Source organism: Puntigrus tetrazona, chromosome 1 (genome assembly GCF_018831695.1).
Source record: "Puntigrus tetrazona isolate hp1 chromosome 1, ASM1883169v1, whole genome shotgun sequence".
Classification (NCBI taxonomy): Eukaryota; Metazoa; Chordata; class Actinopteri; order Cypriniformes; family Cyprinidae; genus Puntigrus; species Puntigrus tetrazona.
The window spans coordinates 20,501,523-20,517,213 of NC_056699.1; positions in this window are offsets into that span (position 1 = coordinate 20,501,523).

Below are 15,691 nucleotides of genomic sequence, written 5' to 3' on the forward strand. Positions count from 1 at the left end.
AAAAGTTTTAACACAGCTGAGTAGATAAAATATACTGCACTCCCATGTCTTCTTAAAAGACCACTTGAAGAGAGGGAGTGCGACCAAAAAGAAACCAAACTCGTAAGCCTTTATAAATAATGCAAGATATGGGCACTATAAACCATATCATGCCATCAAATAGGTTACAATGACTAATTGAGACAGAGTCGCCAAAATCAGTAGAGTCCAGAAGAGCATGTAGAGCTTCAGGAGACGGCGTCTCTTCAGCAGACTCAGAGAAAACACGCAGAACCCAACGAGGTACAGGGCTAAGGGAATGAAGCCTTTGGATTGGCCGAGCAGGCGCACAGGCTCCTCCTTCTGCACCAGACTGAAGAAGTTGTCCGAGAGAGTCACTGCAGCCTGATCATCCGTGCCAATCTCTCCAAAGCCTGTAGTATAAAATATACAATTTAACCACATATATTAAAACCTTTCCATGTTATTTTTCATTTACCCTTAAAGAAATGAAGTCCTGTTAATGTATGAACCATGGTAGATGGCTCATGGTAGAAACTGACCCAAAGCTGTTGCCTCGTCCTCCAGCTGGCTGGACTGAGGTGCCACAGTGTCCTCCGCTGACCCTCCGAAGCTTCGGGAATGCTGACTTCAGGGTCACTAGCGGTAGGCTCCTCTGAAGTCGGGCGTCCCACAACCAAGTCAGGGACAATCTGCAGCGGTCACTGCTGATATGTTCAGAAGTCTGACCTAAAGAGGATAATGACATACACACAGCAGTATTAATAAATACTCCTATTACTGCAATTAAGTTCAATCTAAATTCTGAAGTTGACTTTTGCCAGCGTTCACACCAGACACATTCTTACTTCAGCGTTTAATAATTTGCTTTCAATTAGTTTGAGCATTGTGTGTTTAAGTGGTAGTGTCGGCTTAACTGTTAAAAGCATGTCTTGGTGCTTGAGTCATGTGAATATTAGCTGCTTGGTAAACTTCTAGGTTATCATGTCACTTGATTAATATTTTGTGAATAGATTATGATGAATTTAAGATTTTCTGATTCCGTAACTTCAAGCTGCAATATCTATTAACGTTGCAGACTTTATAAAACTGAACCGATAAGCTGTTTGTCCAGAAAAGTGCAGAGGTGTGACAGCTGATTTACCATCAGGACTCCTCACAGGAGGAACATCACTCTTCTCCACTTCTCCATCTCCACCTGAGTCGATGTTGTTGACTTTTCTCCTTTCTCTCAGAACTAAATCAATTACTCCAAGCACGGTAAAACAACATTTTAAATGACGGACTATTTTAAACAGCAACACGAGCAAAGTTAGAAACAGCAAAACGAGCAACTAACTGCAAGTGATTTTTAGCAAAGAATCGAGCGACAATTCTAACTGCGACGTCACAATCGGATCAACGTTCCACCGCTGCTGGGGAGCCGTTGCAGAGCTGCCACGTGATTGGTCCGTTTTGCGCCGTGGGCGGGCTTCGCCCGCGTAAAACTCAGAGCGCTAGTCCTTTAAAGTGCTTTTAGAAGGAGCAGAAATAAAACTATTATTTAGAAATTATCATAACATGCTGTCTGTTTGGTGAATAAACGTTTTGCTATTATTTCACGGAAATTTAAGCTGTTTACAAGGAAAACGGTCCAATGTCGTCGTTGTATTTTGTGCTGTGAATTAAAACAAGCATCTTATTAAACACCAGATACGACCATTCAAGCTCTTTATCGTTTTTGCAGCGTTATAATTATAATTCTGCGTGCTAAAAGCTTCAAGGTGTAGAAAATGATGAAAGACATCGTCAGAAAACTTCATCTGCCATCCGTGCTTCAACAGTAATGTTATGAAGCTACGAGACTTTTTGTGTGCAATCTGATAATTTGGCTCCATAACATCCCGTTTTTTTTATCTGAAATATCTTAAATTGTGTTCTGAAGACCAGAGTCGAGCAAAGCTTTACTGCTTTAGAACAACATGGGTTTTGTTTTAATTTATTTTTTGGGTAGAGTAACTCTTTAATATTTTATATATTTTGTTAGGAATATTTAAACATACATACCATCAAATTTTTTTTTTTTTTTTTTTTTTTTTTTTTAGCTTAATGCATTTTTAACACTTGAATGTGGGTAACAAATGGCTGAGTTGGATTTACAATGATAAACAAAACATAAGTTAGACGTCGAGTCGATCAACACCACAAAGACTGAGTTATCCAAATGAAATTTCATGTATATTTCTGAGAAGTACATAAAAGTAAGAAGCAAAGACATAATTTGGATATTTTTATTTGATTTCTGCTAGAATATGAGTCCATAATCCATAATATACACTCAAAACAATGATATGTTGGATTTAATGAACTTTAATGAACTTTTATTAAACTTGCAGAGATTAACATCAATAACGAAAGAGGCATTTTAAGGTTCATTTGAAGTAGACTACATTTTGTGATGGGTGTCCAGCTGTAATAAAATAAATAATATCATAATGTTGAGTTTTATATGCTGTTTCTTGATGTCCAATTGATTCAACAGTTTAACCAACTATTTTTCACCATCTCCTCATCCCAACAGATCTTAGCTTCCATTTCTTAGCCAAATGCTTTTTAGCATATTGTTGCAAGTGATAACTAAAACCCAACATTAAAATACTATGCTAGTTTGTAGTTTAGCAAAGCAAACACTGATCACAATAACTGTGGTTTGTTGAAGTTTCAACATTATTTTAACATTATTTGTGGGTGGAATAGTGATGTTGATTCAGTTAGCATTGAAAAACTCTTTTTAAAAGAACACTCCACATTTGTTTTGTAATTCGTTCAGCCGATCTCCGGGTCTGGTGATAGGACTTTTAGCATAGCTTAGCATAGATCATTAGATCTAATTAGACCAGTAGCATCGCGTTCAAAATCGACCAAGATTTTTTTATATTTTTCCTATTTAAAACTTGACTCTTCCGTATATATGATTAGGATCTATACTCTCATTCTTTCATGGAATTATTACGCTGGAGTAAGAGTACAGTTCGGCCTAAAAATGGCACATTTTCATTTTACACCGATCATAGTACACTGTTGAACTACAGAAAGTCCAATTTTAAATAGGAAAGATTTAGGAAACTCTTTGGTTGTTTTTTGAGGGCGATGCTGCTGGTCTAATTTAATTCAATGATCTATGCTAAGCTATGCTACAAGTGCTATCACCAGACCCGAGATCTGTTGAATGGATTCAAAAACAGTAAAACTCAACTTATTAACTCTGGGTTGCAGAATGACCTATTTCCAAAAAAAGTATAAGCGTTGCTTTAACGCTGATTCAGCGGTTCCTTCCTCCTCTCGAAAGAATGAAGACGGTGACATTCAACAATTATCAGACATGCACTTTGAATTAAATAAAAGCATGTCATTCACTTGGACACACGTTTTAACGCACACACACAAAAATGTAAAGCACACAACAAATGTATATTTAATATGTATATTTGATTTGAATAAATTGCACTGAACTAAAGTTTTTTTTTTTTTTGCATTTTAATTTTGCACTTTATTTAATTCACAAGACATTGCTCTCACATGGCATAAACAATTGAAATGAAACTTAAATAGAACAATTAACAACTAAACAGTTAAATTAAAAGTTTTAACACAGCTGAGTAGATAAAATATACTGCACTCCCATGTCTTCTTAAAAGACCACTTGAAGAGAGGGGTGCGACCAAAAAGAAACCAAACTCGTAGCCTTTATAAATAATGCAAGATATGGGCACTATAAACCATATCATGCCATCAAATAGGTTCACGAATGACTAATTGAGACAGAGTCGCCAAAATCAGTAGAGTCCAGAAGAGCATGTAGAGCTTCAGGAGGCGCGCTCTTCAGCAGACTCAGAGAAAACACGCAGAACCCAGCGAGGTACAGGGCTAAGGGAATGAAGCCTTTGGATTGGCCGAGCAGGCGCATAGGCTCCTCCTTCTGCACCAGACTGAAGAAGTTGTCCGAGAGAGTCACTGCAGCCTGATCATCCGTGCCAATCTCTCCAAAGCCTGTAAGTATAAAAATATACAATTTAACCACATATATTAAAACCTTTCCATGTTATTTTTCATTTACCCTTAAAGAAATGAAGTCCTGTTAATGTATGAACCATGGTAGATGGCTCATGGTAGAAACTGACCCAAAGCTGTTGCCTCGTCCTCCAGCTGGCTGGACTGAGGTGCCACAGTGTCCTCCGCTGGACCCTCCGAAGCTTGGGAATGCTGACTTCAGGGTCACTAGCGGTAGGCTCCTCTGAAGTCGGGACGTCCACAACCAAGTCAGGGACAATCTGCAGCGGGTCACTGCTGATATGTTCAGAAGTCTGACCTAAAGAGGATAATGACATACACACAGCAGTATTAATAAATACTCCTATTACTGCAATTAAGTTCAATCTAAATTCTGAAGTTGACTTTTGCCAGCGTCACACTCAGACACATTCTTACTTCAGCGTTTAATAATTTGCTTTCAATTAGTTTGAGCATTGTGTGTTTAAGTGGTAGTGTCGGCTTAACTGTTAAAAGCATGTCTTGGTGCTTGAGTCATGTGAATATTAGCTGCTTGGTAAACTTCTAGGTTATCATGTCACTTGATTAATATTTTGTGAATAGATTATGATGAATTTAAGATTTTCTGATTCCGTAACTTCAAGCTGCAATATCTATTAACGTTGCAGACTTTATAAAACTGAACCGATAAGCTGTTTGTCCAGAAAAAGTGCAGAGGTGTGACAGCTGATTTACCATCAGGACTCCTCACAGGAGGAACATCACTCTTCTCCACTTCTCCATCTCCACCTGAGTCGATGTTGTTGACTTTTCTCCTTTCTCTCAGAACTAAATCAATTACTCCAAGCACGGTAAACAACATTTTAAATGACGGACTATTTTAAACAGCAACACGAGCAAAGTTAGAAACAGCAAAACGAGCAACTAACTGCAAGTGATTTTTAGCAAAGAATCGAGCGACAATTCTAACTGCGACGTCACAATCGGATCAACGTTCCACCGCTGCTGGGGAGCCGTTGCAGAGCTGCCACGTGATTGGTCCGTTTTTTGCGCCGTGGGCGGGCTTCCGCTTCGCGAAACTCAGAGCGCTAGTCCTTTAAAGTGCTTTTAGAAGGAGCAGAAATAAAACTATTATTTAGGAAATTATCATAACATGCTGTCTGTTTGGTGAATAAACGCTTTGCTATTATTTCACGGAAATTTAAGCTGTTTACAAGGAAAAAGCGGTCCAATGTCGCCGTGTATTTTGTGCTGTGAATTAAAACAAGCATCTTATTAAACACCAGACACGACCATTCAAGCTCTTTATCGTTTTTGCAGCGTTATAATTATAATTCTGCGTGCTAAAAGCTTCAAGGTGTAGAAAATGATGAAAGACATCGTCAGAAAACTTCATCTGCCATCCGTGCTTCAACAGTAATGTTATGAAGCTACTTAGACTTTTGTGTGCAATCTGATAATTTGGCTCCATAACATCCCGTTTTTTTATCTGAAATATCTTAAATTGTGTTCTGAAGACCAGAGTCGAGCAAAGCTTTACTGCTTTAGAACAACATGGGTTTTATTTTAATTTATTTTTGGGTAGAGTAACTCTTTAATATTTTATATATTTTGTTAGGAATATTTAAACATACATACCATCAAATTTTTTTTTTTTTTTTTTTTTTTTTTTAGCTTAATGCATTTTTAACACTTGAATGTGGGTAACAAATGGCTGAGTTGGATTTACAATGATAAACAAAACATAAGTTAGGCGTCTCAGTCGATCAACACCACAAAGACTGAGTTATCCAAATGAAATTTCATGTATATTTCTGAGAAGTACATAAAAGTAAGAAGCAAAGACATAATTTGGATATTTTTATTTGATTTCTGCTAGAATATGAGTCCATAATCCATAATATACACTCAAAACAATGATATGTTGGATTTAATGAACTTTAATGAACTTTTATTAAACTTGCAGAGATTAACATCAATAACGAAAGAGGCATTTTAAGGTTCATTTTTGAAGTAGACTACATTTTGTGATGGGTGTCCAGCTGTAATAAAATAAATAATATCATAATGTTGAGTTTTTATATGCTGTTTCTTGATGTCCAATTGATTCAACAGTTTAACCAACTATTTTTCACCATCTCCTCATCCCAACAGATCTTAGCTTCCATTTCTTCATGCCAAATGCTTTTTAGCATATTGTTGCAAGTGATAACTAAAACCCAACATTAAAATACTATGCTAGTTTGTAGTTTAGCAAAGCAAACACTGATCACAATAACTGTGGTTTGTTGAAGTTTCAACATTATTTTAACATTATTTGTGGGTGGAATAGTGATGTTGATTCAGTTAGCATTGAAAAAACTCTTTTAAAAGAACACTCCACATTTGTTTTGTAATTACGTTCAGCCGATCTCCGGTCTGGTGATAGGACTTTTAGCATAGCTTAGCATAGATCATTAGATCTAATTAGACCAGTAACGCATCGCGTTCAAAATCGACCAAAGATTTTTTTAATATTTTCCCTATTTAAAACTTGACTCTTCCGTATATATGATTAGGATCTATACTCTCATTCTTTCATGGAATTATTACGCTGGAGTAAAGAGTACAGTTCGGCCTAAAAATGGCACATTTTCATTTTACACCGATCATAGTACACTGTTGAACTACAGAAAAGTCCAATTTTAAATAGGAAAGATTTAGGAAACTCTTTGGTTGTTTTTGAGGGCGATGCTGCTGGTCTAATTTAATTCAATGATCTATGCTAAGCTATCTTTACAAATGCTATCACCAGACCACGAGATCTGTTGAATGGATTCAAAAACAGTAAAACTCAACTTATTAACTCTGGGTTGCAGAATGACCCTATTTCCAAAAAGTATAGCGTTGCTTTAACGCTGATTCAGCAGTTCCTTCCTCCTCTCTCAAGAATGAAGACGGTGACATTCAACAATTATCAGACATGCACTTTGAATTAAATAAAAGCATGTCATTCACTTGAACACGTTTTAACGCACACACACAAAAAAATGTAAAGCACACAACAAATGTATATTTAATATGTATATTTGATTTGAATAAATTGCACTGAACCAAGTTTTTTTTTTGCATTTTAATTTTGCACTTTATTTAATTCACAAGACATTGCTCTCATGGCATAAACAATTGAAATGAAACTTAAATAGAACAATTAACAATTAAACAGTTAAATTAAAAGTTTTAACACAGCTGAGTAGATAAATATACTGCACTCCCATGTCTTCTTAAAAGACCACTTGAAGAGAAGTGCGACCAAAAAAGAAACCAAACTCGTAGCCTTTTATAAATAATGCAAGATATGGGCACTATAAACCATATCATGCCATCAAATAGATTCTGAATGACTAATTGAGACAAGTCGCCAAAATCAGTAGAGTCCAGAAGAGCATGTGGAGCTTCAGGAGGCGGCGTCTCTTCAGCAGACTCAGAGAAAACACGCAGAACCCAGCGAGGTACAGGGCTAAGGGAATGAAGCCTTTGGATTGGCGAGCAGGCGCAGGCTCCTCCTTCTGCACCAGACTGAAGAAGTTGTCCGAAGAGTCACTGCAGCCTGATCATCCGTGCCAATCTCTCCAAAGCCTGTAAAGTATAAAAATATACAATTTAACCACATATATTAAAACCTTTCCATGTTATTTTTCATTTACCCTTAAAGAAATGAAGTCCTGTTAATGTATGAACCATGGTAGATGGCTCATGGTAGAAACTGACCCAAAGCTGTTGCCTCGTCCTCCAGCTGGCTGGACTGAGGGTGCCACAGTGTCCTCCGCTGGACCCTCCGAAGCTTCAGGAATGCTGACTTCAGGGTCACTAGCGGTAGGCTCCTCTGAAGTGGGACGTCCACAACCAAGTCAGGGACAATCTGCAGCGGTCACTGCTGATATGTTCAGAAGTCTGACCTAAAGAGGATAATGACATACACACAGCAGTATTAATAAATACTCCTATTACTGCAATTAAGTTGAATCTAAATTCTGAAGTTGACTTTTGCCAAGCGTTCACCAGACACATTCTTACTTCAGCGTTTAATAATTTGCTTTCAATTAGTTTGAGCATTGTGTGTTTAAGTGGTAGTGTCGAACCAACTGTTAAAAGCATGTCTTGGTGCTTGAGTCATGTGAATATTAGCTGCTTGGTAAACTTCTAGGTTATCATGTCACTTGATTAATATTTGTGAATAGATTATGATGAATTTAAGATTTTCTGATTCCGTAACTTCAGCTGCAATATCTATTAACGTTGCAGACTTTATAAAACTGAACCGATAAGCTGTTTGTCTAGAAAAGTGCAGAGGTGTGACAGCTGATTTACCATCAGGACTCCTCACAGGAGGAACATCACTCTTCTCCACTTCTCCATCTCCACCTGAGTCGATGTTGTTGACTTTTCTCCTTTCTCTCAGAACTAAATCAATTACTCCAAGCCACGGTAAAACAACATTTTAAATGACGGACTATTTTAAACAGCAACACGAGCAAAGTTAAAACAGCAAAGCGAGCAACTAACTGCAAGTGATTTTTAAGCAAAGAATCGAGCGACAATTCTAACTGCGACGTCACAATCGGATCAACGTTCCACCGCTGCTGGGAGCCGTTGCAGAGCTGCCACGTGATTGGTCCGTTTTGCGCGTGGGCGGGGCTTCGCTTGCGAAAACTCAGAGCGCTAGTCCTTTAAAGTGCTTTTAGAAGGAGCAGAAATAAAACTATTATTTAGGAAATTATCATAACATGCTATCTGTTTGGTGAATAAACGCTTTGCTATTATTTCACGGAAATTTAAGCTGTTTACAAGGAAAAACGGTCCAATGTCGGCGTCGTGTATTTTGTGCTGTGAATTAAAACAAGCATCTTATTAAACACCAGACACGACCATTCAAGCTCTTTATCGTTTTTGCAGCGTTATAATTATAATTCTGCGTGCTAAAAGCTTCAAAGGTGTAGAAAATGATGAAAGACATCGTCAGAAAACTTCATCTGCCATCCGCGGCTTCAACAGTAATGTTATGAAGCTACGAGACTTTTGTGTGCAATCTGATAATTTGGCTCCATAACATCCCGTTTTTATCTGAAATATCTTAAAATTGTGTTCTGAAGACCAGAGTCGAGCAAAGCTTTACTGCTTTAGAACAACATGGGTTTTGTTTAATTTATTTTTTGGGTGAAGTAACTCTTTAATATTTTATATATTTTGTTAGAATATTTAAACATACATACCATCAAATTTTTTTTTTTTTTTTTAGCTTAATGCATTTTAACACTTGAATGTGGGTAACAAATGGCTGAGTTGGATTTACAATGATAAACAAACATAAGTTAGGGCGTCGAAGTCGATCCAACACCACAAAGACTGAGTTATCCAAATGAAATTTCATGTATATTTCTGAGAAGTACATAAAAAAGTAAGAAGCAAAGACATAATTTGGATATTTTTATTTGATTTCTGCTAGAATATGAGTCCATAATCCATAATATACACTCAAAACAATGATATGTTGGAGTTTAATGAACTTTAATGAACTTTTATTAAACTTGCAGAGATTAGCATCAATATTGAAAGAGGCATTTTAAGGTTCATTTGAAGTAGACTACATTTTGTGATAGGTGTCAGCTGTAATAAAATAAATAATATCATAATGTTGAGTTTTATATGCTGTTTCTTGATGTCCAATTGATTCAACAGTTTAACCAACTATTTTTCACCATCTCCCTCATCCCAACAGATCTTAGCTTCCATTTCTTCGCCAAATGCTTTTTAAGTATATTGTTGCAAGTGATAACTAAACCCAACATTAAAATACTATGCTAGTTTGTGGTTTAGCAAAGCAAACACTGATCACAATAACTTTGTGGTTTGTTGAAGTTTCAACATTATTTTAACATTATTTGTGGGTGGAATAGTGATGTTGATTCAGTTAGCATTGAAAAACTCTTTTTTTAAAAGAACACTCCACATTTGTTTTGTAGTTCGTTCAGCGATCTCTGGGTTCTGGTGATAGGACTTTTAGCATAGCTTAGCATAGATCATTAGATCTAATTAGACCAGTAGCATCAGCGTTCAAAATCGACCAAAGATTTTTTTATATTTTCCTATTTAAAACTTGACTCTTCCGTATATATGATTAGGATCTATACTCTCATTCTTTCATGGAATTATTACGCTGGAAGTAAGAGTACAGTTCGGCCTAAAATGGCACATTTTCATTTTACACGATCATAGTACACATTGTTGAACTACAGAAAAGTCCAATTTTAAATAGGAAAGATTTAGGAAACTCTTTGGTTGTTTTTGAAGCGATGCTGCTGGTCTAATTTAATTCAATGATCTATGCTAAGCTTCTCTGAAGCATAATGCTATCACCAGACCCAGAGATCTGTTGAATGGATTCAAAAACAGTAAACTCAACTTATTAACTCTGGGTTGCAGAATGACCTATTTCCAAAAAAGTAGTATAGCGTTGCTTTAGCAGCCTTCCTGATTCAGCAGTTCCTTCCTCCTCTCAAGAATGAAGGCGGTGACATTCAACAATTATCAGACATGCACTTTGAATTAAATAAAAGCATGTCATTCACTTGGACACGTTTTAACGCACACACACAAAAAATGTAAAGCACACAACAAATGTATATTTAATATGTATATTTGATTTGAATAAATTGCACTGAACAAGTTTTTTTTTTGCATTTTAATTTTGCTTTATTTAATTCACAAGACATTGCTTCTCACATGGCATAAACAATTGAAATGAAACTTAAATAGAACAATTAACAATTAAACAGTTAAATTAAAAGTTTTAACACAGCTGAGTAGATAAAATATACTGCACTCCCCATGTCTTCTTAAAAGACCACTTGAAGAGAGGGTCTGCGACAAAAAAGAAAAACCAAACTAAGTAGCCTTTATAAATAATGCAAGATATGGGCACTATAAACCATATCATGCCATCAAATAGGTTCTGAATGACTAATTGAGACAGAAGTCGCCAAAATCAGTAGAGTCCAGAAGAGACATGTAGAGCTTCAGGAGGCAAGGCGTCTCTTCAGCAGACTCTCAGAAAAACACGCCAGAACCCAACGAGGTACAGGGCTAAGGGAATGAAGCCTTTGGATTGGCCGAGCAGGCGCTGCCAAGCTCCTCCTTCTGCACCAGACTGAAGAAGTTGTCCAGAGAGTCACTGCAGCCTGATCATCCGCGTGCCAATCTCTCCAAAGCCTGTAAGTATAAAAATATACAATTTAACCACATATATTAAAACCTTTCCATGTTATTTTCATTTACCCTTAAAGAAATGAAGTCCTGTTAATGTATGAACCATGGTAGATGGCTCATGGTGAGAAACTGACCCAAAGCTGTTGCCTCGTCCTCCAGCTGGCTGGACTGAGGTGCCACAGTGTCCTCCGCTGGACCCTCCGAAGCTTAGGAATGCTGACTTCAGGGTCACTAGCGGTAGGCTCCTCTGAAGTCGGGACGTCCACAGCAAGTCAGGGACAATCTGCAGCGGTCACTGCTGATATGTTCAGAAGTCTGACCTAAAGAGGATAATGACATACACACAGCAGTATTAATAAATACTCCTATTACTGCAATTAAGTTGAATCTAAATTCTGAAGTTGACTTTTGCCAGCGTTCACACAGACACATTCTTTACTTCAGCGTTTAATAATTTGCTTTCAATTAGTTTGAGCATTGTGTGTTTAGAAGTGGTAGTGTCGGCTTAACTGTTAAAAGCATGTCTTGGTAGTTGAGTCATAGTGATTATTAGCTGCTTGGTAAACTTCTGGTTATCATGTCACTTGATTAATATTTTGTGAATAGATTACATGATGAATTTGAGATTTTCTGATTCCGTAACTTCAAGCTGCAATATCTATGTAGCGTTAATGACTTTTATAAAACTGAACGATAAGCTGTTTGTCTAGAAAAAGTGCAGAGGTGTGACAGCTGATTTACCATCAGGACTCACTCACAGGAGGAACATCACTCTTCTCCACTTCTCCATCTCCACCTGGAGTCGAATGTTGTTGACTTTTCTCCTTTCTCTCAGAACTAAATCAACCATTACTCCAAGCCACGATGTAAACAACATTTAAATGAGCGGACTATTTTAAACAACAACCACGAGCAAAGTTAGAAACAGCCAAAAGCGAGCAACTAACTGCAAGTGATTTTTAGCAAAGAATCGAGCGACAATTCTACTGCGCGACGTCACAATCGGATCAGCGTTCCCACCGCTGCTGGAGCCGTTGCAGAGCTGCCACGTGATTGGTCCGTTTCGCCGCCATGCGTGGGCTTCCCCTGCAAAACTCAGAGCGCTAGTCCTTTAAAAGTGCTTTTAGAAGGAGCAGAAATAAAACTATTATTTAGAAAATTATCACAACATGCTGTCTGTTTGGTGAATAAACGCTTTGCTATTATTTCACGAGAAATTTAAGCTGTTTACAAGAAAAAAGCGGTCCAGTAATGTGCGTCATATTTTTGTGCTGTGAATTAAAAACAAGCATCTTATTAAAACACGAACACGACCATTCAAAGCTCTTTATCGTTTTTAGCAGCGTTATAATTATAATTCTGCGTGCTAAAAAGCTTCAAGATTGTGAAAAATGATGAAAGATAGTCAGAAAACTTCATCTGCCATCCGTTGCTTCAACATTAATGTTATGAAGCTACACAGGACTTTTGTGTGCAATCTGATAATTTGGCTCCATAACATCCCGTTTTTTTTATCTGAAATATCTTAAATTGTGTTCTGAAGACCAGAGTCGAGCAAAGCTTTATGCTCTAGAACAACATGGGTTTTCTGTTTTAATTTATTTTTGGTGAGTGATAACACTTTAATATTTTATACTATATTTTGTTAGGAATATTTAAAAACATACATACCATCAAATTTTTTTTTTTTTAGCTTAATGCATTTTTACCACTTGAATGTGGGTAACAAATGGCTGAGTTGGATTTACAATGATAAACAAAACATAAGTTAGACGTCCGAGTCGATCAACACCACAAAGACCTGAGTTATCCGAATGAAATTTCATATATTTTTCTGAGAAGTACATAAAAAAGTAAGAAGCAAAGACACAATTTGGATATTTTTATTTGATTTCTGCTAGAATATAGAGTCCATAATCCATAATATACACTCAAAACAATGATATGTTGGATTTAATGAGACTTTAATGAACTTTTATTAAACTTGCAGAGATTAGCATCAATAACTTGAAAGAGGCATTTTAAGGTTCATTTGGAAGTGAGACTACATTTTGTGATGGGTGTCCAGCTGTAATAAAATAAATAATATCATAATGTTGGAGTTTATATGCTGTTTCTTGATGTCCAATTGATTCAACAGTTTAACCAACTATTTTTCACCATCTCCTCATCCCAGCAGATCTTAGCTTCCATTTCTTAGCAAATGCTTTTTAGCATATTGTTGCAAGTGATAACTAAAACCCAACATTAAAATACTATGCTAGTTTGTAGTTTAGCAAAAGCAAACACTGATCACAATAACTGTGGTTTTGTTGAAGTTTCAACATTATTTTAACATTATTTGTGGGTGGAATAGTGATGTTGATTCAGTTAGCATTGAAAAACTCTTTTAAAAAGAACACTCACATTTGTTTGTAATGGTCGTTCCAGCACGATCTCGTGGTCTGGTGATGGGACTTTTAGCATAGCTTAGCATAGATCATTAGATCTAATTAGACCAGTAGCATCGCGTTCAAAATCGACCAAAGATTTTTTTAATATTTTCCTATTTAAAACTTGCTCTCTTAACGTATATATGATTAGGATCTATACTCTCATTCTTTCATGGAATTATTGCAACTGAGTAAGAGTACAGTTACGGCCTAAAAATGGCAAGCATTTCATTTTACACCGATCTTAGTACACTGTTGAACTACAGAAAGTCCAATTTTAAATAGGAAAGATTTAGGAAACTCTTTGGTTGTTTTTGAAGGCGATGCTGCTGGTCTAATTTAGTCAATGATCTATGCTGAAAAGCTACCTTAATAATACTATCACCAGACCCAGATCTGTTGAATGGATTCAAAAACAGTAAAACTCAACTTATTAACTCTGGGTTACAGAATGACCCTATTTCAAAAAGTATAGCGTTGCTTTGTAGCTGATTCAGCCAGTTCCTTCACTCCTCTAAGAAGAATGAAAGCGGTGACATTCAACAATTATCAGACATGCACTTTGAATTAAATAAAAGCATGTCATTCACTTGAACACGTTTTTAACGCACACACACAAAAATGTAAAGCACACAACAAATGTATATTTAATATGTATATTTGATTTTGAATAAATTACTGAACAAGTTTTTTTTTGCATTTAATTTTGCACTTTATTTAATTCACAAGACATTGCTCTCATGGCATAAACAATTGAAATGAAACTTAAATAGAACAATTAACAATTAAACAGTTAAATTAAAAGTTTTAACTTACAGCTGAGTAGATAAAATATACTGCACTCCATGTCTTCTTAAAGACCACTTGAAGAGAGAGAATGCGACCAAAAGAAACCAAACTCAGCAAAGACCTTTATAAATAATGCAAGATATGGGCACTATAAACCATATCCATGCTTGCCATCAAATAGATTCTGAATGACTAATTGAGACAGAGTCGCCAAAATCAGTAGAGTCCAGAAGGCATGTGGAAGCTTCAGGAGCGGCGTCTCTTCAGCAGACTCAGAGAAAACGCACTTTGAACCCAACGAGGTACAGGGCTAAGGAATGAAGCCTTTGGATTGGCCGAGCAGGCGCATAGGCTCCTCCTACCACCAGACTGAAGAAGTTGTCCACAGAGAGTCACTGCAGCCTGATCATCCAGTGCCAATCTCTCCAAAAGCCTGTAAGTATAAAAATATACAATTTAACCACACATATAAAAACCTTTCCATGTTATTTTTCATTTACACCGCCAAAGAAATGAAGTCCTGTTAATGTATGAACCATGGTAGATGGCTCATGGTAGAAACGACCCAAAGCTGTTGCCTCGTCCTCCAGCTGGCTGGACTGAGGTTGCCACAGTGTCCTCCGCTGGACCTCTACGAAGCTTGGAATGCTGACTTCAGGGTCACTAGCGGTAGAAGCTCCTCAGAAGTCGGGCGTCCACAACCAAGTCAGGGACAATCTGCAGCGGTCACTGCTGATATGTTCAGAAGTCTGACCTAAAGAGGATAATGGACATACACACAGCAGTAATAAATACTCCTATTACTGCAATTAGTTCAATCTAAATTCTAGAGTTGACTTTTGCCAGCCGTTCACACCAGACACATTCTTACTTCAGCGTTTAATAATTTGCTTTCAATTAGTTTGAGCATTGTGTGTTTGAAAGTGGTAGTGTGGAAACCAACTGTTAAAGCATGTCTTGGTGCTTGAGTCATGTGAATATTAGCTGCTTGGTAAACTTCTAGGTTTATCATGTCACTTGATTAATATTTTGTGAATAGATTATGATGAATTTAAGATTTTCTGATTCCGTAACTTCAAGCTACAATATCTATTAACGTTGCCTGACTTTATAAACTGAACCGATAAGCTGTTTGTCTAGAAAAGGAGTGCAGAGGTGTGAAGCAGCCTGATTTACCATCAGGACTCCTCACAGGA